Source organism: Fusarium fujikuroi, chromosome FFUJ_chr03 (genome assembly GCF_900079805.1).
Source record: "Fusarium fujikuroi IMI 58289 draft genome, chromosome FFUJ_chr03".
Classification (NCBI taxonomy): domain Eukaryota; kingdom Fungi; phylum Ascomycota; class Sordariomycetes; order Hypocreales; family Nectriaceae; genus Fusarium; species Fusarium fujikuroi.
The window spans coordinates 2,846,370-2,873,548 of NC_036624.1; positions in this window are offsets into that span (position 1 = coordinate 2,846,370).

The window sequence follows — 27,179 nt, forward strand, 5'->3', positions numbered from 1 at the left end:
GGCCTCTATTACTGTCTTTAGGGTCTTTAAAGCCTATGGTGTTAATAGTTAAGTGGCCTCCTCGGGAGGCGTTGGGGTCTGTAGCTATATATTAAGCTTTAAGATTACAGTTTCCAGGTTAAGAGGAGTAAGCCTAGCTCCTCTAAAACCCCCCTAGATATTACTTTCTATAAAGGTAGCTTTAAATGTAGCATAAAAGGCAGAAAAGAACTCGGTCTTAGAAATATAAGTTATAAAGCATCTAATTAGATACTCTATTTCTTAGCTATAAGCCTTTTTCAGTGGCCTAAAGCACCTAACATTAAGAGGCTGGAGTAGATAAGATATATAAGTAGGTATATAGAGCGTGATAATCTTATTCTCCTTGTAATATCTCTCGAAATCGGCTAAGTGGTGGCTTTTGTAACTATTAAGGATTAGGAGATAATAAGGACTAGTTAATTAGTTAGTTATAGACCGATTAAAGTGCTTTAGCCACTTAAGATCTAGCTTGTTATTTATCTACCTATTTTGGCTTGTTATAATAACCTAATCTGGTAGGAGGTTGTATTCTTGATATTAATTGGCAAGGTAATATTAGCCTGCACCAATAATGAATGGCATGATTGCTTAACCTTCTGCATTAATTGCCTGGATTACAGTAATCTATTTCCGGTTTCCAGGCTATACTGATTTTAGCCTTTTCTGTATTTCTGAACCTGTGATAGCCATTCTAGCCATAATAAGGCCTATTATAAAGCCTGTCTTATTAAAGTTTTAGATATTATTTAAATGGATACTATACTTTGCGATTATATTCTATATGAGCCTAAACTAGCTGTAAATAATAGTTGGATCTTTATATTTAGCTCTCTAATAGTTATATCTCTAAAATAAATGTATCTTTAGCTCTAATTGTTGCTTTATGAAGTTATAAGCCTAGCGCTTGCTAATAGGTAATGTATTGCGGTTAGCTAGCAGAGAATTGGCCATTTCTTCCATAAAATGTAATCGTAAGGGAAATCCTTGTAAATCTAGGTTAAGAATAAATTAGACTATTATTTATTCCTTTAGATTAGATAGTTTTTGCGAATTTAGGATAGAATTGCATTATAATTAAATGCCATTTTAGCGGTAATGCAATTGCCTTTTATTAATCTTATAATTCTTTATAGCACGTTAGATATTAAGTTTAGGATTATTTTAAAGGGCCTAAAGTGCAAGAAGAGTTCTAGCTTTATCTAAAGGTTATGGCATTTTTAGTTATTAAGAATTATCTAATTGGATAAAAAGTTAGATGTAGGAGGGAAAAGTGCGGCGCTCGCTTATCTGCAGCGCTCGCTTATTAACCACGTTATTATAAAAGTTAGTAATAATAATACCTTTACCTATTATTAAAAAATATCACTACCTATAATAAAAAAGGCAGTTTTTTTTAATAGCTTAAAATAAAAGGCAGTTTAAAATTATTACTTAATTAAAGTAAATAGCAAATTAAATAATAATAACCTTCTTAAAGAAGTCTTAATTAAAAAGCTAGCTATATAAATAAGTTAATAAGTTAATAATAATAAAATTAATAAGTTACTTTTTATTTCTTTATTAAGGCTATTATAGACTTCTATAATAAATAAAAGGAAAAAGATAGCTATAATACTAATACTATTAAATAATATAATTTCTTTCTTTTAAAGTAAGAAAAAAAAGATAGTAAAAGAAAGCAATAGTAATATTAATAATCTAAAAGAGCTATTTATAAAGAGTTAGTTATTTACTTATAATTATATAATATCCCTATAGCTAGTTAGGGTAAAGGACTTATAATAATACCAAATTACCCTTAGTCACAAAGTGATAGTATTTAAAGAGGTATACAGGTTTTATTTAAAGGTAGGCTATAGTATTATTAAGATAACACTAAGGCCTAGATTAACTATTATCCTACTAGTCAGGATTCTTATATATTATATAGCTAGCCTTAAAAGGACCTTTCTAGCTATCCTTAGCTTTATTAAATAATTCTAAATAATATAATTCTATAATTAATTAATCTATTTAAGTAAGCTTTACTAGAATTTACTTCTTTTAACTGCTTTTTTGTAATAGTTTATTATTAAACTGCTTTAAATACTTCTTGTAGAATAACTCTATTAGTTCTTTATCTATATTAGTAGTCTTTACCTACTAATTATATTTAAGACCCTAGCCTTTCTATTATATAAGAAATCCTTTAAAAGGTATAGCATTTCTTCCTTATCTTTATACCTCCTATTTAATAATAAAGTTAACTTTATAGCAATTCTTATTAACTGGTTTGCCCTCTATAGGACTAAATTACTTATTAATATAGTTATTAATATAAATAAGAATAAAATACTTAATAGAGATTATTAAATATATCTTTTATTACTTTAGAATTTCTAGTTTATAGGCTAAGTTATTAATAACTTATTTAATAAGAAAAAGACCTATTTTCTACTAAAACTACTTCTTAAAAGGTTTACTAAAAAGATAATATTTATTATAAAGTTATAAATATATTTAATTTCCCTATTTTAAGGTAATAGGGCAATACTTATTATTATATTAATACTTTCCTTTTATTACTGTAAAATCTATTACTAGTTATACTTCCTTATAAGTAACTTCTTAAAGATAAAGAAGATCTATAATATCCTCTATAGATATTACTATATTAAAAGCACTTATAAATTTAAAGCTATAAATAAATTTATATACACTTATCCTAGTTCCTGTATTATAAGCTCTATTAAGATTCTATTAAAGTGCTAAAAGAATATAAAACTAATTAAAAAGAGAATACTTAATATAATAAAAGTGTAATATAACTTCTACTATTTAGTTTCTTTATTTAAATAAACTATCTACTTTAAGATAATATATAGTAATTATTATAAGCTTATAGCTAAATACCTCTTATAGCTTTTACTAAAATATAAAAGTAAACTTCCTATTATAATTAAAGATAATTACCTTAAAGATGCCCTAGTTAGTAAGAAGTAGCTATCTTAATAATATAATTACCTAATCCTTAGTAATATATATAAAGTATTTAAATATAAAAAGATATTATTTACTTACTATATAAGTGACTATTATAAGCTAATTGTAAAGATTAAATCCTAAGATAGCCTATAAACTTTTAGCAGAAAGAATTAATAGAAAATTAATAATAAAGTTAATTATAATTATATATATTAATATAATAAAAAGATAAATTAGTATATAATTACTAATTCTTTATTAATAATCTATCTATCCTAAATAATATATTTTATATCTATAAATATACTTATAAATTCTTATAGTTAAGTTATAAATTAATAATCCTAATAGTTCTCTTATTATTCTCTCTATATTAAAGTAATATTAATTATTATATACTATCTTTAGGATTTTATTAATTATAATATATAGAACGTAAAGTTAAAAATATCTATTAGTTTACTTATAATATAGTAATCTATCTTTTAGAGTAAAAGGTACATTACACTTTAAAGTAAAAATAGTATCCTTACTATTCAATCAGTTAATATTAACTAGCTTATTATCTACTCTAAGAATTATCTTAAAAATAGGTAAATACTTAATATTATTAATATATCCTTAAATAAATTTATCTCTTATCTTTTAAAATATTAATAATTCTATACCTATATATATATTATTAAGTGTAATATAATTAAGGTAAAGTCTCTTAATATTTTTATTAGTCTCTAAAGCTTTAAAATAACTAAAAGCATTAAAAATAAAGTTCTTTTTTCTAGAAATATAAAAGATATATAAATTATACTTTAAGAGGTAAATAGAAGTATTAATAAGATATTAATTAGCTCTATTAATACTAATTATATTAAGAGTTATCTTCTTTATAATTTACTTTATTACTAAATAATCTATAAAGACTATAAGTAATCCCTTTAATAATTTAATATATGCCTTAAGTTACTTTATTACCTAAATAAGTACTGCTATCTCTAGCTCTATAGATCTATATTAAGTCTTAGCCCTAAATAGAATTTAGCTAATAAAGTAAATAGGTATAACTATATTAAATAGGATTTATATTCCTTCCTTCTAAATATATCTATCTTTAATATAATAAAGAATAGCTTTAAATCCCCTTTAAATACTAATATTTAATTAAAGAAAAAAATACTTCTTAAAATTAAAATAAATTAATCCTTAACTAAATATAATTTACTTCTAAATTATCTAAAAGGCAATCTTCTTTACTAAAGTAAGATTATAATATATATTTTTAGTATATAACTTTCTTTTACTTCTATTTCTATTAATAATCTTATTAATTCTTCTTCCTTCTACTAACAGTATAACCTTATACTTCTATAAAGGCTTTATAATCTTAATATAATAGGGAATAAAATATTAAATATATTTAGTAGCCTTAATATACTGCTTAAAAGCAGTAAGCTGCTATAAAAACTTTAATTTAGTAAAGGCTATAACTCTTTCTGCTATTATAGAGAGACTAAAGGCATTAATATAAAATCCTAATACTTAAACACTTAAATAACTAATTTAACTCTTTATTAAAGAGATAGATAAATTCTTTAAGATAAACAGTTTAAATAAAGTATTTATATATTAAGTATACTTAATAGCAGACTTTAAGAAAATTATAATATTATTAATAAAGGCATAATAGAAACTCTAATATAGATATAAAAGCCTATCTATATAGCATTAAGTATATACTAGCAAATTATAAAAGCCTATTAAAGTAATAGTAGACCTTTTTAAGCCTTTATAACTTATAATTATAAATCTATTTTAATACTTTAGTATTACCCTAAATTAAAAGAAAAATAATAAGGTATTAATTGCTAAAATATATATTACTTCTCTTAATATAGTAATAATATCTTCTTATCTTAATAATAAATAGCTATTAGGAATTATTACCTTATTTAATATTTTTAAATTAATTATAGCTTTCCCTTTAGGTTTATTATTAATAATTCTCTAGATAATAAATATAGAAGCGGTAAAAGGTATAGGCTTTATAACCTATTTTATTTACTTTTAATTATAAAGTCTATTAAAAATTTAATTAATAAGATTATAATCCTTAAATTTACAGGCATAAGGTCTTTAAGAGACTTTCTATTTATGCCAGTTATCTATAAGAGGTATAGTTATTAGCTTATCCTTAGGTATATAAATAAGTCTTAAGTCAATCTATAAAGTAGTATATTTAGTATAAAGGTCTTAAGCTTATTATATAAAGCCAGATCTATTATTATAGATATAAATTCTATCCTAAATTATAATCTTAAGAAGATTAAGTTACTTTTATATATATACTTAATATAAAATATAAGGTATTATTAATACTAATTTTAAAACTATTACCTTTAGCTCTTTAATAAAAAGAAAAGCTAAGCCAGTTACTATTAAGGTAACTAATTAATTATTAAAAAGTTCTAACGTGGTTAATAAGCGAGCGCTCCAGACAAGTAAGCACTCTACTTTCCTTAACCTTTTTAACCTATAGCTTGAAAGCTTAAGCTATAGTTTAAAAAGGCTGGCTTTTACTTATTAAATTCCTCTCTAGATAACTTAAGAGCTATTTAATAAGTCCTTATATTATAACTGCCTTTACTGTATACACTATAGTGCTAACTGCCTAATTGCTTTAACCTTCCTTAACCACTACTTCTTAAAGATTTGGCTACTACCTATATATTAATATCTATTTAATTAATTACTTATAATACTTCCTATATAGTTATAGTCTCCCCTTTCTATAATTTAGTCCTTTTTGCCTTATAGTGCTAGCTTAATATCTTATTTATATCTTAAAGATTTCAAACCTTAGCTCTTAATAGTATATTCTTATATATTATAGCTATTACTCTTTTTATAAGAGACTTTAAGGCTTTTAATATTAACTCTAGGGAGCTACTATAATGGCATTTAATTTAATTGCTAAGGTATTTAAATTAAAATTAGGTCTTAATAACTATCTTTAGGGTCTTTAAAGCCTATAGTATTAAGGGTTAAGTGGCCTCTTTAGGAGGCATTAGGGTCTATAGCTATATATTAAGCTTTAAGATTACAGTTTCTAGATTAAGAGAAGTAAGCCTAGCTCCTTTAAAACCCCTCTAGATATTACTTTCTATAAAGGTGGCTTTAAATACAGTATAAAAGGCAGAAAAGAATTCAGTCTTAGAAATATAAGTTATAAAGTATCTAATTAGATGCTCTATTTTTTGGCTATAAGCCTTTTTTAGCGGCCTAAAGCACCTAATATCGAGAGGCTAGAGTAGATAAGATATATAAGCAGGTATATAAAGCGTGATAATCTTGTTCTCCTTGTAATATCTCTTGAAATCGGCTAAGTGGTGGCTTTTGTGACTATTAAGGATTAGGAGATAATAATAATTAGTTAATTGGTTAGTTATAGACTAATTAAAGTACTTTAGCCACTTAAGACCTAGCTTATTATTTATCTACCTATTTTAGCTTGTTATAATAACCTAATTTAGTAAGAGGTTGCATTTTTAATACTAATTGGTAAGGTAATATTAGCCTGCACTAATAATAAATAGCGCAATTACTTAACCTTCTGTATTAATTGCCTAGATTATAGTAATCTATTCCCGGTTTTTAGGCTATACTAATTTTAGCCTTTCTTATGTTTCTGAACCTATAATAGCTATTCTGGCCATAATAAGGCCTATTATAAAGCCAGTCTTATTAAAGTTCTATATATTATCTAATTAAATATTATACTTTATGATTATATTCTATATAAGCCTAAACTAGCTGTAAATAATAGTTAGATTTTTATATTTAGCTCTCTAATAGTTATATCTCTAAAATAAATATATCTTTAGCTTTAGTTATTACTTTATAAAGTTATAAGCCTAGCGCTTACTAACAGGTAATGCATTACGGTTAGCTAATAGGGAATTAGCTATTTCTTTTATAAAATGCAGTTATAAGGGAAATCCTTATAAATCTAGGTTAAGAATAAATTAGACTATTATCTTCTCTTCTAGATTAGATAGTCTCTATAAATTTGGGATAGAATTGCATTATAATTGAATACCATTTTAGCGATAATGTAAAGTAAAGCGGCTGACTTTATAGATATTTATGGCCTGTTGGAGACTTAATTTTAGGTTATTTTAAAGGGCCTAAAGGGCAAGAAGGATTCTAGCTTTATTTAAGGATTGTAATATATTAAATGGTTAAGAACTAATTGATTAGATAGTTAGATGTAAGGTTGAGGGATTTTTGGAGCGCTTGCTTGTCTAGAGCGCTTGCTTATTAACCACGTTATAACCTTTAATAGCAGTTACTTTTTCTTATTTTTTTTCTATTATTTATATAGCAATTTTACTTCTTTAATATCTTTAAAAATAGCACTTTCTATATCTTATATTATATTTATAGTAATATAATTATTATCTATCCTAGAAATAGAGACTTAAGGAGTATTTATAGCCTAAAGGACAATCTCTCTAGTTATTATAGCACTAATTTCTAATATAAGATTAATCTTTAATAAGATCTTAACGTTTATAATATCTATAGCACCCCTTAATATCCCTATAATTACTATACTGGCTATTACTAGCAGGGTAAGGGCAGCAGCTATTAGATTGGGAGAATGAAATAATCGCTTATATCTAGGTAAAACCTCGGCAAGATGTCAGAAGTTAAGGCATTTAGATATATAATTTCCCCTCTTTTAGAAGAAAGACAATATATAAGCTTTTTAACAATTAAGAGTCTTATTTATAAGAAAAACTACTATAAGTATAACCAAAAAGGAAAGCCTAATACTTACTAAAGACATTCAGAATAATAACTAATTAGATAATTAGGCTTAAATCTAGCAATAAGTGGATTAGCTAGTATAAGGCCCTAAAGGTTAAATTAAAGAATAAGGATCTATAGGCCTATATTAACCTAATAGTATCTAATAAGCCTACCCTTAAGGTAATTACACCTATACCTCCTGATATATTAGCGGTAGGACGGTAAAGCGCTATAGCTGCCTAAGTGGTAATTACTATAGAAGCATTATCTTTCTTAATATAAAAGATAGTTATATAGGAAGTTAATCCTCTAGTTATTAAACTAGATAGAAATTATATTAAATATAAAATATAGACTTAATAAATACTATATCTTATAGAGAAAGATTACTAAACGGTTACTATAATAAAGGCAATATATAAGATATATCTAAAGAACTATAAGGACTTAAAGAGAAGGATATCTATTATTTAAGATTAGGTATTAAATACAGTAGATAAAGAGATTATAAGGCATTATTTTTTAGAAGATAATACTTTAGTAAAATAGGTTTAGTCTTTCTATAATAAGTTCTCCTTAATGTAAATAGAGCAGAAGCAAGAGGCTTACTAAATATATAGAGAAGTCTTAGCAAAACCTATATACTATAGATATATAACCTATAAAGGAGCAAGTAACTGGCTTAAGTAATAGAGGACCTTAATTAATAAAGCCTAAGATATAGGCCTGCAAGAGGCTAAAGAGGCAGATTAGTGATTTCCTAATCTTATTATAGCTTTAAGGTTAACCCCACTAAAGTTATAGGCAAATGCCTACAGTATTACCTAAATAAATTATATTTAGTTTAATACCCTATCTATTAGTATAGTAGTGGTGGATATTTGGCTAGCACTAGTATTATAGCTAGATATATAGAGAGCTAAAGTAAGCCATAAAGCCTTCCTAGTTAAATAAGGGAAAGAGGCTAGAGAAGACTAAGATACCTTAAGGAAGCCTAGGTAAAAGGAGCAGAAAGGAAAGAAGTGTCCTTATTAAGGATCTAGTAAAGATAAGGCAGGAAGATATAAAGTATATAGACTAAGGTATACCTTATTAAACTGCTTTTATACTTTCCCTAAGAAGGCCTATATTAGGTTTAAACCAGTATAGGCTCTTACTAACTAGATATAAAGAAAGATAGAAAAAAATAAAGAAGGTATAGCTAATTAAGTTAGAAAGCTAAAACTAAAAGGATTAGCCTAACTATATCTAGTCAGCTCTGCTTAGCTAAGTGCAGGCCTAATAGTAGCTAACTATTACCCCCTAAATAAAAGTATATTATTAGATTCAGGAGTAACTATATATATATTTAGGGATATAAAGTAAATAAAGAACCTTAAGGCAGTAGCCCTTAGGGACTTCTTTTAGTTAGGAGTAATACAGGTCCTAATAGAGGGATATAGTAAAGCACAAATTAAACTTAAGTTAAGTAATAGTATACTAAAAATACTATAACTTTATAATATAGCCTTATACACTATATTAGCCATAAACCTAATATTATTTACTAAGCTAAGAAAATAAGAAATTTAGTAAAATATAAGCCTAGAAAATAATTATCTATAGTATTTAAATAGAAGTAAACTTAATAAGGTTTTAAAGATTAAAGGGCAATAAGTACTTAAATATAAGTATTCTCCCTAAGACCTAAAACTAATATAAGCTAGACTAGCAGTAAATATACTTCCTATCCCTCCAAAACGGCATATATATATAACGTGGACTAAAAGAAAGCTATTAAGAGGTAATACCTTAATATAATACCTAAAGTTAGGCCACCTAGGGCTAGAGGCTCTCCAATACCTAGCTATATCTATAAGAGAAGTATAGATAAAGTTAAAGATTCTAACAGAAATATAGCAAATAACTACAGTTAACTATAATATATATAGAGTGGCAAAAGCTTACCAATTAATATGCCATACTCCTTAAGAATTAGTTTAAGTTATAAGTCTAGGAGATTAAATAGCTATAGACTTCTACCCTATATTACCAGAATATATAGACTATAGTTTAGTATAACGTACGCAATAAGCGAGTGGCACAGACAAGCGAGTAGCACAAAAATCCCTCACCTTATATTAACACTATTTGATTAATTAATTCTTAATTAAATAATATATTATAATCTACTATTAAGGCTTATATAAATCTTGCACTTCAGGCCTATTAGGAAGACCTAAAATTAAGTCTATAATAAGCTGCATTTCTATATAATATTAACTTCTATAACCTCCACTACCGATCTTAGGGCATGCCAGCTTGCGCTAATTGTATCCCTAATAATCGGAAACTGAATAATTAGGAGGAACAGGTTATAGTTAAGTATATCCTAGACCTAGATTTATAAGGATTTCCCCCTTAGCATTATAATATTAAGGAAATAGTAAATTAACTACTTACTGAATGTAATATATTACTAGTTAGTAAGCGCTAGGCTATTAATTTTATTAAGTGGCAACTATAGCTTAAGATGCGTTCTTTTTGTAAATATAATTATTAAAGAGCTTAATATAAAGATCTAACTACTATTTATAACTAATTTAGGCTTATATAGAATATAATTGTAAAGTATAGCATCTAATTAGATAATATTTAAAACTTTAATAAGACCGGCTTTATAATAGGTATAATATTAAGCGATATAGTGGTTACTAGCTTAAAAAGGCATAAAAACCTAAAATTAATCTAGCCTAGAAATTGGAAATAGGTTATTACAATTTAAGCAATTAATGCAAAAGGCTAAGCAATCAATCTATATATAGTGGTTACAGGCTAACATCACCTTACCAACTGGTACCAAGACAGCAACCTCCCAAGCACTTAAGCTATTGCCATAACACTAAATGGCTAGACAGATAATAAGATAGGCCTTAACTGGCTAAAGCACTTTAATTAATATATAACTGACCAATTAGTTAGTCTCTATTATCTTTTAATCCTTAATAGCCATAAAAGTTATCAATCTGCCGATTTTTAGATATATTATAAGGTTAATAATATTATTACCCTCTATATACCTCCTTATTTATTACACCTACTTTAGCTACTTAATATTAGGTGCTTTAGGCCGCTAAAAAAGGCTTATAGTCGAGAAATAAAGCAACTAATCAGACAGTCTATAACCTACGTTTCTAAAACTAAGTTCTTCCTGGCCTTTTATGCTGCCTTTTAAAAGATTATAACTAAGTTAAATATTAAGGGGGGTTTTAAAGGAGCTAGACTTACTCCTTTTAACCCTAAAGTTATGATCTTAAAGCTTAATATATAGCTATAGACTCTAATGCCTATTAAAGAGGTGGCCTAATAAGCTTAAGCTTGGACTTTAAGGACCTTAATAACAGTCCTCAAGGCCAGATTACAGTCTAAATACCTTTAGGGCTAAATCAGAAGATATTATAGTAGCTCCCTAAAGTCAATTCTTAAAGCTCTTTAGTCTCTTATAAAGGCAGTTATAAGGAATATATAGAAGACTGCCTTATTAAAGGCTAAGAATTGGGAGCTTTATAAGGCAAATAATATACTTAGCTAGCGGCATAGGGCAAAAAGGACATGCCTATAGAATAAAGGGAGCTTAACTATATAGAAAGGTCAGGATTTAATTAATCAGATAGATATAAGTATGCAGGTATTAGCCGAATTATCGAGAAGTAATAGTTAAGGAAGATCGGTTAGGCCAGGTATTCGGCAATGTAGTATATACGGTAAGACTGGGCATAATATAAGGACCTATTAGGTAGTTCTAGAGGTATCTAGTAATAATTATAGTAATTGATTTTAATTAATTAGATGGTCTATTATGTTTTTATTGTGATTTATTTTAAGAAGGTTGAGATTTTTGTGCCACTTACTTGTTTATGCTACTTGCTTATCGCGTACATTAGATATTTATAGATAAAGCATTAGGGTTTACCTAGGACTATTATATAACTGATTGGATAACCCCTGCTATCCTCTTGGCACTAAAAGGCTTTTTAAATATAATAGAAATACAGTACTTTAAGAAAGTAAAGGTAATTAAGTATAATAATAAGATTATAATAATCTATCTATAAGTATATATTAAGATAGTTTAGCAAGGAATATAATATAAACTATCTACTCTAAATATATAGGCTTAAAATAGTAGTATAAAAAGAGTAGCTATAATTATTATTTAAAAAAGCAGGGCAATAAGGGCAGATATAAAAATTCTAAAATACCTCTAGCCTGAATTAATAAAGGCAGCCACCTATCTCTATAACTATATACCGTCAGTTTAGAGATAGTATAAGTTACTATATAAGATATTCCACTTAGAGTATATAGCTAAGCAGTTAGTAAAACCAGACCTATTATACCTTAAAGTATATAGATATAAAGTATTTACACTAATAAAGGATATATAACTATAATATAATAGATTATATCGTTAAACCCCTAGAGGGTAGATTAAATACCTAATAAGATATATATTAAGTAATTCCTATAGGATCTAAAACCTATTAAATAAGGAGGTATTCTTAATGCAGGATATTACCTTTAATAAATATTAATGCTTTAATAGAAATATAGTAACCCTTTAAGATAACCTATAGGCTAAAGACCTAGCGGCAATAAAGAAATAAATTAAAGAATTAATCTTATTTTAGTAAACTTAGCCTAATCTATAGCAGATATATCTAGCAAATAAAGAACCAGATAAAATTACTAATAAAAATATAGAATTTATAAGCCCTAAAGCCAACAACTTAGTAAAGGCAGGTAAGAAATCAGAACTATATACCTAGTTTAGATTTAAGCTACTACTAATACCCCTAGAATTACCTCTATTAGATTTCTTTTATATAATAGAAAATAATCTAAAGGTAAAGAGAGGTAATAAGCCAGTAAGTAAAACCCTTATTAAAATATAAATAAGAAATTATATTCTATTTAATATAACATTCCTAATAGGGATACTATAGTATAAAATATATATAGGCACCTAATAGAAGACCTAAAGTTATAAGAGTTAAGAGAATCTAGCCAGCTTTAAGAACTTGCCAAAAAGAGGGAGCTTACCTTAGCCTTTAAACCAATTTAGTGCAGGAAAGCAGGAGGCCTAAAGGGATAGAATAAGCTCTATACTAGGCAAGGAAAAAGGGCCCTATATTAGTATATATTAAAAGCTCCTAGAGAGGCTCCCTAGCTTATATATTAATATAAAGAGTTATCTATATTAAGATATAATCTAAAAGGTAAAAGAAGCTTATTTAGAGAGCTATAAACTCTTTTAATTATAGATAGAAGTAGCTAAGATTATAGTAAAGGGTTACTAAATACTTAAATATTATTAGGTATATATCTATAAATTAAATAAATATAGAAGATTCCTAAAAATTAAGGCAAGATTAGTAATCTAGGGAGACTAATAGGTAAAGGATAGCTAAGATATATATATAGCTATACTGGCCGAAATATTATTTAGGGTTCTAATAGCAATTGCAACTAGATTTAACTATAAGATACTTTAGTATAATGCAGTTAATGCATTTATATAATTAATATTAAATAAAGATATATATATAAAAATGCTAATAGGTTATTAAAAACCTGGTGTGGTCCTTAAGCTATAAAAGGCATTATATAGACTTTAAAGGTTACCTCTCTTATAGTAAAAATACTTTAAGAAAGGTCTATTATATATAGGATTTTGCTAAGTATTTAGCGAGAACTGTTATTAGGTCTAAGGCAATATAGTATTTTTCTTCTATATAGATAACTGTATCCTCTACTACCTAAAGGAATAAAAAGAAAAGGCAAAAGATTTAATAAAGAAGTTATAAGAGATATATTATATTAAAGGAGGTAAGACCCTATAATAGTTCTTAGGCATTAAGGTTATAAGGGATAGACCAAACTATTACCTATAGCTCTCCTAAGCTGTATATATTAATAAAATGCAATAATTACTTCTAAATCCCTTATTAAGATATAAAGCAGTTATCTTAATGGTATAAAAAGAGTTATTACTATATATTAAATTATTAAGCCTAAAAAGTATAAATAATTACTAATAGAAAGTAGGTATTATTATATATACTGCAATAATAACTTGCCTAGATATTGCCTTTATAGCTAGCCAATTAGTAAGATTTAACTAAAACTTAAGACTATAATATCATAAAGCGGCAGATAGAGCACTATAGTATCTTACCTAAATTAAGGACTTAGCCCTTTAATTTAAAAGTAATAATAACTTTTTAGTTAATAGGTTACTAATAGCCTTAAATATAAGCTTTATTAATAACTTAATAGACTATTAAAGCTTATAGGCCTTTACTATATAACTATTTAAAGGAGTAATAAGCTAGTAAGTAAATAAGCAAGATACTATAACTACATTTACTACTAAGGCAGAATTACTTGCCTTATTATAAGCAGCCAAAAAGGCTATCTTTATAAGCCAGCTTATATCCTTATTATAAGTCAATCTAGAAGATAAGATCTCTTAGCAAGGCCTCGCCAAGCCACTAAAGGTAACTATTTAATGTAATAACTTATAAACTATTTAACTAGTTAAGAAGGAATTAGTTAAGCTATATATAAAGCTATAATATATATAGATCTATAACTATTGGCTAAGATAAGAAGTAGTAAATAGGACAGTAAATATAATATATACCCTATTAACTTAGCTAATAGCTAATGGCCTAACTAAAAACCTTATTAATAAGAAATTCTAAAATTTTCTTAAGTAATTAGGGCTTATTAAGATTATAGTAATTAAATAGCAGATAGAAATTATTTTAAATTAAATTATATAATAAAATAAATACCTAAAAGATTTAGTTTAAATTCATTACCTCTAAAAAACCACTAAAGTATAAAAAAGGTAAAGCCCTAGTAAACGCTTATATAACCAACACTAACTATATAATAAAGACTAAAGAACTAAAAACCTCTAGCTAAATTACTTAAAGATATAGAAAGGCTTAGCAGCGCCTTAATAACAGGCAGGAGTAAACTAGCCAGAATAATTAATAGAAGTAATACCAGTAAAAGTAACTAAAATATTAAAAATAGGGTTATTTAAATGCTTATTAAGTAAAGTATAAAAAGCTGGCTTAGCTTTAAATATAAATAGGAGTTTATTATAGGTCCCCTTGCCTTTAATAGAGATATCTTTATAGGTATCTAGGCAAAGGATTGCTAAATAAAGGCAGGTTACAGTAAAGATATTATAGGTATAGAGAGGCATTATAGAGGTAACTTAAATAAATACTTCCTTAAAAGTAAGTTTAATACTACCCTAAAAACAGGTTAGCTAAAAAGTTAGAGAAGCCTTAATAAAAAATATATAGAAATAAGGCACTAGAGTGCCTAAAGGTCTTAAAGAGATATAATATCTTAAGACTAAATTATAGCAGCTAGAATACTACTACCACTAGAGGCAAAGTTATATATATAGTTAGCAATTACTTACTAAGCTATACTATAAGACTTAATTGCAATATAGGCCTATTAGATCTAAATAGGATTAAGTTCCTTATTAATAAAACAATCCTAAAGGCACTTAATTGCCAGGTAATAAGCCTAAACTGCATTAAAGTACTTATAAAGAACCGGCAAAATGTTAATAAAGATCTAGCAATTAAGGTAAAGAAAATATATATAGAGCCACACTTCTTTTAGTTATTAGCACAGAAAATATAACACTCCGGCAAGAGGCTGGCATAGTATTAAAGAGAGATATTATAATAAATATTATAGATACAGTAAAAATATAGAATCTTACCAGAGGACTAATTAATTAGCTAAACCTCTAGATTATAGATAAACTTTTAGAGAATATTTATATAGAAGTTAATATAAAATATAGTAATAAAAATAGTAGAAATTATAATTAAAGAATTTAATAAAAGGTAAATAAGATATTAGTAAGATCTTGCTAAAAATTAATAATTTTAGCTGGCAGGAAAATAGAAATGCTAAACCTAATTACCGAGATAATATATATATAAACTACCCTATAACATTTTACCGATATCTCGCTAAAATAACATAATATAATACTTAAATCTTTAAGACTAGTATATTACTATTAGAATTATTATACACTAAAGAGAGGTATTAGATTGGGAGAATAAAATGATTGCTTATATCTAGGTAAAACCTTAGCAAGATATTAGAAGTTAAGGCATTTAGATATATAATTTCCCCTCTTCTAGAAGAAAGACAATACACAAGCTTTTTAACAGCAGCCTTCTATATATTAAAAAAGTATATTTTATCTTTCTTATATTCCTTAATATTTCCTAGCTTCTATTTTCTTTAAAAGGTAATATCTTTATTAAAATTATTAATAATTACTATATTAAAAGCTATATCTAAGCTAATAAGTATATTAAAGGCTTTTATAATATAGCTATTAAATATAAACGTTCTTCCCTTAAGGACTTCTGTCTATAATACCAAAATAAAATATATCTATCTAGTAAGTACTATTATTAATTATACTATAATAATATAACAGCTAACTTAATAAAAAAGCTAAAAGATAGTAAATAAAATATAAAAGTCTTTAAAACTTATACAGTAAAGATATCTATTTATTATTATAATATTAATACTATAAGGAGCTATCTATTTATTTTTAAGTAATACTCTTAAAGAGAATAATGGCATTTTATCTTAAATCTAGGTACTATAAGTATATTTTATAAGCCTAATATTTATACTATTCTTATTAAGACTATTAATATAAAAGGTAAAGATTACCTATTTAGTATAAGGCTTTCTAACTTTATTATTAACTCCTTAAATAAAAATAGGTATTTTTTATTTAATAGTATAATCTAAAGTCTAAAGCTATTCTTTAGAGATAATAGGTTTCCTATAACCTATATTAATACAGATAGAAACTATCTCTCCTCTTAAAAAGCTTATTATATTAAATTTAAGATATATATAATTGCTATTAACTTTATAAACCTATAGTTAATAATAAATATATACTAATATCTTATTTATAGATATAACTATTATCTTATTAACCTAAAGAGCGTTTCTAGACTTAAATACTATTATTATTTAAGATATATAACTAGTCTTAAGATATTAATAAAGCCTATTCTAAAATAGGAAATCCTAGCAATAATAATTACACTATTTAGACTTAATAAGTACCTACTTTCTAGCCAGCTAAGCTAATTTAATATAAGTTCTAGCAAGGCTATATTCCTAAAGAATAGCTTAAGATAGAAAGGATTGCTAATAGGTACTGCAAAATAGCTCCTTCTAACTGTTAAAATAAGATATATTTCCAGTTATATAAGTTAGATATACCTCTTTAGAGAATATAGATTGCAATAAGTAAATACTTTTACTATTACTATTAATATTAACTTTATCTAGCTTAAGTTTATCTTCTTTTTCTATAATAGAATACTTCTATTTCTAATAGACCTTCTTTTTCTTTTTAATATCTTTATATATATAGTTATTATTTTATAAATAAGTATATTAATTATAATTACTATTATAATAATACTTATTATATTTATTATTACTCTTTTTAGTATTTATATATAACTATAATAGTCTATTACTTTAGTATTAATTATCTTATTTTAATTAATTATAGTTATTATATTATTATAAGCTAGAGGACTTATTATAAAAGTATTAATTAAATTAACTTTCTTTATTATAGTAATACTAAATCACCCTTAGTTATAAGGTGATGGTATTTAAAGAGGTATGCAGGTTTATTTAAAGGTAGGCCGTAGTGTTATTAGGATAACACTAAGGCCTGGATTAACTATTATCCTACTAGTCAGGATTCTTATGTATTATATAGCTAGCCTTAAAAGGACCTTTCTAGCCATCCTTAGCTTTATTAAATAACTCTAAATAATATAATTCTATAATTAATTAATCTATTTAAGTAAGCTTTACTAGAATTTACTTCTTCTAATTGCTTTTTTATAGTAATTTATTATTAAACTGCTTTAAATACTTCTTACAGAATAACTCTATTAGTTCTTTATCTATATTAGCAGTCTTTACCTATTAATTATATTTAGGATCCTAGCCTTTCTATTATATAAAAAATCCTTTAAAGGGTATAGCATTTCTTCCTTATCTTTATACCTCCTGTTTAATAATAAAGTTAACTTTATAATAATTCTTATTAACTAGTTTACCCTCTATAGGACCAGGTTGCTTATTAATATAGTTATTAGTATAAGCAGGAATAAGATACTTAATAGAGATTACTAAATATATCTTCCACTACTTTAGAATTTCCAGTTTATAAGTTAAGTTATTAATAACTTATTTAATAAGAAAAGGATTTATTCTCTATTAAAATTACTTCTTAAAAGGTTTACTAAAAAGATAATATCTATTATAAAGTTATAAATATATTTAATCTCCCTATTTTAAAGTAATAAGGCAATACTTATTATTATACTAACACTTTCCTTTTATTGCTATAAAATCTATTACTAGTTATACTTCTTTATAAATAACTTTTTAAAGATAAGGAAGATCTATAATATCCTTTATAGGCATTACTATATTAAGAGCGCTTATAGGTTTAAAGCTATAAATAAATTTATATATATTTATTTTAGTTTCTGTATTATAAGCTCTATTAAGATTCTATTAAAGTGCCAAAAGAATATAAAACTAGTTAAAGAGAGGATACTTAATATAATAAAAGTATAGCATAACTTTTACTATCTAGTTTCTCTATTTAGATAAACTGTCTACTTTAGGATAATATATAGTAATTATTATAAGCTTGTAGCTAAATACCTCCTATAGCTTTTGCTAGAATGCAGAAGTAAACTTCCTATTATAATTAAAGATAATTACCTTAAAGATGCCTTAATTAGTAAGAAGTAGCTATCTTAATAATGTAATTGCCTAATCCTTAGCAGTATATATAAAGTATTTAGGTATAAGAAGATATTATTTACTTACTATATAAGTGACTATTATAAGCTAATTATAAAGATTAAATCCTAAGATAGCCTATAGACTTCTAGTAGAAGGGACTAGCAGAAAATTAGTAATAAAGTTAATTATAATTATATATATTAATATAATAGGAAGATAAATTAGTATATAGTTATTAATTCTTTACTGATAATCTATCTATCTTAAATAATATATCTTATATCTATAAATATACTTATAAATTCTTATAGTTAGGTTATAAATTAATAATTCTAATAGTTCTTTTATTATTCTCTCTATATTAAAGTAATATTAATTATTATATACTATCTTTAGGATTTTATTAATTATAGCATATAGAACGTAAAGTTAAAAATATCTATTAGTTTACTTATAATATAGTAGTCTATCTTTTAGAGTAAAAGGCATACTATACTTTAAAGCAGAAATAACATCCTTACCGTTTAGTTAGTTAGTATTAACCGGCTTATTATTTACTTTAAGAATTATCTTAAGAATAGGCAAATACTTAATATTATTAATATATCCTTAAATAAATTTATTTCTTATCTCTTAAGATATTAGTAATTTTATACCTATATATATATTATTAAGCGCAATATAATTAGAATAAAGTCTCTTAATATTCTTATTGGTTTTTAAAGCTTTAAGATAATTAAGAGTATTAAGGATAAAGTTCTTTTTTTTAGAAATATAAAAAACATATAAATTATACTTTAAGAGGTAAATAGAAATATTAATAAGATATTAATTGGCTCTATTAATGCTAGTTATATTAAAAGTTATCTTCTCTATAATCTACTTTATTACTAAATGATCTATAAAGACTGTAAGTAATCCCTTTAATAATTTAATATATGCCTTAAGTTGCTTTATTGCCTAAATAAGTATTACTATTTCTAGCTCTATAGGTCTATATTAAGTCTTAGCTCTAAATAGAGTTTGGCTAATAAAGCAAATAGGTATAACTATATTAGATAGGATTTATATCCCCTCCTTCTAAATGTATCTATCTTTAATATAGTAAAGAATAGCTTTAAATCCTCTTTAAATGCTGGCATCTAGTTAAAGAAAAAGATACTTTTTAGGATTAAGATAAACTAATCCTTAACTAGATGCAATTTACTCCTAAATTATCTAGAAGGCAATCTTCTCTGCTAAAGTAGGATTATAGTATATATTCTTAGTGTATAACTTTCTTTTGCCTCTATTTCTATTAATAATCTTATTAGTTCTTCTTCCTTCTGCTAATAGTATAACCTTATGCTTTTATAGAGGCTTTATAATCTTAATATAATAGAAAATAAGATATTAAATATATTTAGTAGCCTTAATATACTGCTTAAGAGTAGCAAGCTGCTATAAAAACTTTAATTTAGTAAAGGCTATAACTCTTTCTGCTGTTATAAAGAGACTAAAGGCATTAATATAAAATCCTAATATTTAAGCGCTTAGATAATTAATCTAGCTTTTTATTAAAGAGATAGATAAGTTTTTTAAGATAAATAGTCTAAATAGAGTATCTATATATTAAGTATACTTAGCAGTAGACTTTAAGAAGATTATAATATTATTAATAAAGGCATAATAAAAACTCTAATATAGATATAAAAGCCTATCTATATAGCATTAAGTATATGCCAGTAAATTGCAAAAGCCTATTAAAGTAATAGTAAACCTTTCTAAGCCTTTATAACTTATAATTATAAATCTATCTTAATGCTTTAATGCTACCCTAAACTAAAAGAAGAATAATAAGGCATTAATCGCTAAGATATATATTACTCCTCTTAATGCAGTAATAATATCTTCTTATTTTAGTAATAAATAGCTATTAGGAATTATTACCTTATTTAATGCTCTTAAATTAACTATAGCTTTCCCTTTAGGTTTATTATTAACAATTCTCTAGATAATAAATATAGAAGCGGCAAAAGGTATAGGCTTTATAACCTATTCTATCTGCTTTTAATTATAAAGTCTATTAAAGATTTAATTAATAAGATTGCAATCTTTAAGTCTATAGGCATAAGGTCTTTAGGAGACTTTCTATTTATACTAGTTATCTATAAAAGGTATAGTTATTAGCTTATCCTTAAATACATAAATAAGTCTTAAGTCAATTTATAAAGTAGTATACTTAATATAGAGGTCTTAAGCTTATTATATAAAGCCAGATTTATTATTATAAATATAAATTCTATCTTAAGTTATAATTTTAGGAAGATTAGATTGCTTCTATATATATACTTAATATAGGATATAAGGTATTATTAGCATTAATTTTAAAACTATTACCTCTAGCTCCCTAATAAAAGGGAGAGCTAAGCCAGTTGCTACTAAGGTAGCTAGTTAGTTACTAAAAAGTTCTATAACCTTTAATAGCAGTTACTTTTTCTTATTTTTCTTCTATTATTTATATAGCAATTCTGCTTTCTTAATATCTTTAAGGATAGTGCTTTTTATATTTTATATTGCATTTATAGTAATATAATTATTATCTATCCTAAAAATAGAGACTTAAGAAGTATTTATAGCCTAAGGGATAATCTCTTTAGTTGCTATAGCGCTAATTTCTAATATAAGATTAATCTTTAATAAGATCTTAATATTTATAATATCTATAGTACCCCCTAATATCCTTATAGTTACTATACTGGCTATTACTAGTAGGGTAAGGGCAGCGGCCTTCTATATACTAGAAAAGTATATTTTATTTTCCTTATATTTTTTAATATTTCCTAGCTTCTATTTTCTCTAAAAGGTAATATCTTTATTAGAATTATTAATAATTACTATACTAGGAGCTATATCTAAGCTAATAAGTGCATTAAAGGCTTCTATAATATAGCTATTAAATATAAATATTCTTCCTTTAAGGACTTCCTTTTATAATGCCAGGATAAGATATATCTGTCTGGCAGGTACTGTTATTAGTTATGTTATAATAATATAATAGCTGACTTAATAAGAGAGCTAAGAGATAGTAAATAGGATATAAAAGTCTTTAAGACTTATATAGTAAAGATATCTATCTGTTATTATAATATTAATACTATAAGGAGCTATCTATTTATTTTTAAGTAATGCTTTTAGAGAGGATAATAGCATTCTATCTTAAACCTAGGTGCTATAAGTGTATTTTATAAGCCTAGTATTTATACTATTTTTATTAAGACTATTAATATAAAAGGTAAAGGTTATCTATTTAATATAAGGCTTTTTAACTTTATTATTAACTCCTTAAATAAAGATAGGTATCTTTTATTTAATAGTATAATCTAAAGTCTAAAGCTATTCTTTAGAGATAATAGGTTTCCTGCAATTTATATTAGTATAAATAGAAACTATCTCTCTTTCTAAAAAGCTTATTATATTAAATTTAAGATATATATAATTGCTATTAACTTTACAGACCTATAGTTAATAATAAGTATATACTAATATCTTATTTATAGATATAATTATTATCTTATTAACCTAAAGAGCGTTTCTAGACTTAGATGCTATTATTATTTAAGATATATAACCGGTCTTAAGATATTAATAAAGCCTATTTTAAGATAGGAAATCCTGGCAATAATAATTATACTATTTAGATTTAATAGGTGCCTGCTTTCTAGCCAGCTAAGCTGGTTTAATATAGGTTTTGGTAAGGCTATATTCCTAAAGAACGGCTTAAGATAGGAAGGATTGCTAATAGGTACTATAAAACAGCTCTTTCTAACTATTAAAATAAAATATATTTTTAGTTATATAAGTTAGATATACCTCTTTAGAGGATATAGATTGTAATAAGTAAATACTTTTATTATTACTATTAGTATTAACTTTATTTAGCCTAAGTTTATCTTCTTCTTTTATAATAAGATACTTCTATTCTTAATAGACCTTCTTTTCCTTTTTAATATCTTTATATATATAGTTATTATCTTATAAATAAGTATATTAATTATAATTACTGTTATAATAGCACTTGCCATATTTATTATTACTCTTTCTAGCATCTATATATAACTATAATAATCTATTACTTTAGTATTAGTTATCTTATTTTAATTAATTATAGTTATTGCATTATTATAAGCTAGAGGACTTATTATAAGAGTATTAATTGGATTAACTTCCTTTATTATAGCTTAAGGAATAGCCAGACTTATATTACTAATTATTTCTATCCCCTTAATTATTAAAGTAATAGAATTATTTAATTATAGTTTAGTGCTGCTTATACTATCTAATAAAGCTTATTAGTAATATATTTTTACTAAAATATATAAGAAATTATTAAATCTTAATATTAATTTTATTAAATAGTATTATAATAATAGTGCTATTTTATATATATTTAATCTACTTAATAAGACTGGCCTTTTACTAAGCCTATTAGGTAAGTGTGATTTTATATATAGTAACCTTAGGAATATAGTATAAGGAGTAAAGTTTATTTAAAATATCTATATCTAGATACTTAAACCGCTTAGTAAGCTTATAACTAAACTTAATAATAGGAAGGTTAAGGAGTTAGTTATAATTAAGACTATTTAACTTAAATATAAGCTAAGCACTTACTTTACTAAATAGTATCTTAATATAGTAGTCTATAAGACTATATTTACTAAATTGCTTAAATACTAAAAGGTATTTATAGAATATAAAGATATCTATATAAATAGTCTTACTTAAGGAGGTAGTAATAAGTCCTTAATTATCCTTATTATCTAGATTATCTAGATTAAAGATACTAAGTATCTCTTTTTAGATCTTTTTACTTAAATTGCCTATAGATTAGGTAGTATTTACTGTCACTCCTTAATATTATTAAGAGGTGCTATTATTATTAAATCCTTTTAATATATTATCTTAAGGAATAGGAACTTATAGTGCAGAAGCTAAAGCGAAAAGTATATTATTTAGTTATTATACTGTAATTAATTTTACCTGATTTTAATTGTTAAATTAATATAATTTATATACCTTAATATATTCTTTTTACTATTATAAAAGATACTTAAGATAAGAGATATAAGCTTAAGGTAGTGTTACTAGTCTGTTAGCTATTAATAATTTAAAGATTTATTAAAATAGTATTTAATACATTATATTTATAGTATTTAAGTCCTAAATAGTAAAGGTATTAGCTGCCTTAATGTAATAATACTCTTTTATTATTTAATAGAAATATACTCTTTATACTAGAATTCTTTAATATTATTTAATCTATTAAATAATATCTTCTTTTACTTTATAAGGATTATAGAGGATTAATTATTATCTATATTATTATAATTATAAAGCTTTAAATTTATCTTTATTATTATTATTAGACTTATTATTATAAGCAGGTTAAGTATTACTATACCCTTAAGGTTATTACAATAAGAATAAAGGTAATATATTATAATATTAATTATCCTTAAAGTCATTAAAATACTCCTTTTATTATTATAGTTAAGAGTTTATTACTGCATTATATCCTTAGCCTATAGGGTTATTAAGACTGTTACTATAATTAAATTAAGCTATTATAGCAAAAATACAGTTATAATAGCCTTTAAAAAGACTTAAGTATATAGAGCTATAAAAAGGCAATACTAAATAATATATTAATTAAGGGTATATAGTAATTATATTAAAAGGTATATAACCTATAGTTATATTAATTACTTTAAGTAATATAGAGATATAATATGCCAAAAGGTAATAGTCTAATAGGATAGTAGCTCTTCTCTATCTAATAACTATAAGAGGTTACTGCCCTACACTAAATACTATACTACTTACCTAAGCTATTTTATACCTTCTAGCCTTGGTTTTATCTTAATGTATTACTTAAAGGGTCTTGCCTGTAAATATTAGACAGCTAATAGATTTATCTCGCTTAGTATCTTATAGAGATTTTCTATAACTAAATAGTAGACCTAAGTGAATGCAGTTAGGGGGCCTTTTTTTATAATATTAGTAATTTAGAATAGAAAAGGCTAATTGTTTTAAAGAAAAGTGAGGTTATTATATAAGTAGGTTAACTTTATGAGAGAGTGCATTAATAGAGATAATTATAGGTTATATATACTAGTAATTATACAAGGTGGATTATACTTTTTTAGGTAAATGCCAAAAAAGCTAAAGGTTATAGGTTTAAATTTAATAAAAGATATTATTTTTTATAATTTTTGCTTTTTTATAATATAACTATATAAAGTAGGATTAGGATTAGGGATTATATATATATATATATAATAATAACTTCCTAATTAGGACTTTTAAGTTAATTAAATAATTATTAATTTTTAGGTATAATATATACTTTTAGTAATGCCTTTAATAGTGCTTATATAGATAATAGTAATTAAGGTTATTAAGTAGTAAATTTAGTGGTGCTAAAGATATTAGAAATGCGTTTAATAGGCTTAAAGGTCGTTAATAGTGGTTAAAGCGCTAATTATAGATAGTTAGTTACTAGAGATCTTTTATAACTGCTACTATTTAATACTAAATTACCCTTAGTTATAAGGTAATAGTATTTAAAGAGGTATATAGGTTTATTTAAAGGTGGGCTGTAGTGTTGTTAGGATAACACTAAGGCCTGGATTAACTATTATCCTGCTAGTCAGGATTCTCACGTATTATATAGCTTAAAAAATAGCTAGATTTATATTACTAATTATTTCTATTCCCTTAATTATTAAAGTAATAGAATTATTTAATTATAGTTTAATATTACTTATACTATTTAATAAAGCTTATTAATAATATATTTTTACTAAAATATATAAGAAATTATTAAATTTTAATATTAATCTTATTAAATAGTATTATAATAATAGTACTATTTTATATATATTTAATTTACTTAATAAGACTGGCCTTTTATTAAGCCTATTAGGTAAGTATAATTCTATATATAGCAACCTTAAGAATATAGTATAAGAAGTAAAGTTTATTTAAAATATCTATATTTAGATGCTTAAACTGCTTAGTAAGCTTATAACTAAACTTAATAATAAAAAGGTTAAGGAGTTAGTTATAACTAAAACTATTTAACTTAAATATAAGCTAAGTACTTACTTTACTAAATAGTATTTTAATATAGTAATCTATAAAACTATATTTACTAAATTGCTTAAATACTAAAAGGTACTTATAGAATATAAAGATATCTATATAAATAGTCTTACCTAAAGAGGTAGTAATAAGTCTTTAATTATCCTTATTATCTAGATTATCTAAATTAAAGATACTAAGTATTTTCTTTTAGATCTTCTTACTTAAATTACCTATAGATTAGGTAGTATTTACTGTCACTCCTTAATATTATTAAGAGGCACTATTATTATTAGATCCTTTTAATATATTATCTTAAGGAATAGAAACTTATAGTATAAAAACTAAAGTAAAAAGTATATTATTTAATTATTATACTATAATTAATTTTACCTAATTTTAATTATTAAATTAATATAATTTATATACCTTAATATATTCTTCTTACTACTATAGAAAATACTTAAGATAAAAAATATAAGCTTAAGGTAATACTACTAGTCTATTAGCTATTAATAATTTAAAGATTTATTAAAATAGCATTTAATGCATTATATTTATAATATTTAAGTCCTAGATAGTAAAGGTATTAACTACCTTAATGCAGTAATATTTTTCTATTATTTAATAGAAATATACTTCTTATATTAGAATTCTCTAATATTATTTAATCTATTAAATAATATCTTCTTTTACTTTATAAAGATTATAAAGAATTAATTATTATCTATATTATTATAATTATAAAGCTTTAAATCTATCCTTATTATTATTATTAGACTTATTATTATAAGCAGGTTAAGTATTACTATATCCTTAAGGTTATTATAATAAGAATAAAGGTAATATATTATAATATTAATTATCTTTAAAGTTATTAAAATATTTCTTTTATTATTATAGTTAAGAGTTTATTACTATATTATATCCTTAGCCTATAAAGTTATTAAGACTATTATTATAATTAAATTAAGCTATTACAGTAAAAATGCAGTTATAATAGCCTTTAAAAAGACTTAAGTATATAGAGCTATAAAAAGGCAATACTAAATAATATATTAATTAAAGGTATATAGTAACTATATTAAAAAGTATATAACCTGTAATTATATTAATTACTTTAAGTAATGTAAAGATATAATATATTAAGAGGTAATAGTCTAATAGAATAGTGGCTCTTTTCTATCTAATAACTATAAGAGGTTACTGCCCTATACTAAATACTATACCGCTTACCTAAGCTATCTTATACCTTCTGGCCTCAGTTTTATCCTAATATACTACTTAAAGGGTCTTACCTATAAATATTAAACAGCTAATAGATTTATCCTGCTTAGTATCTTATAAAGATT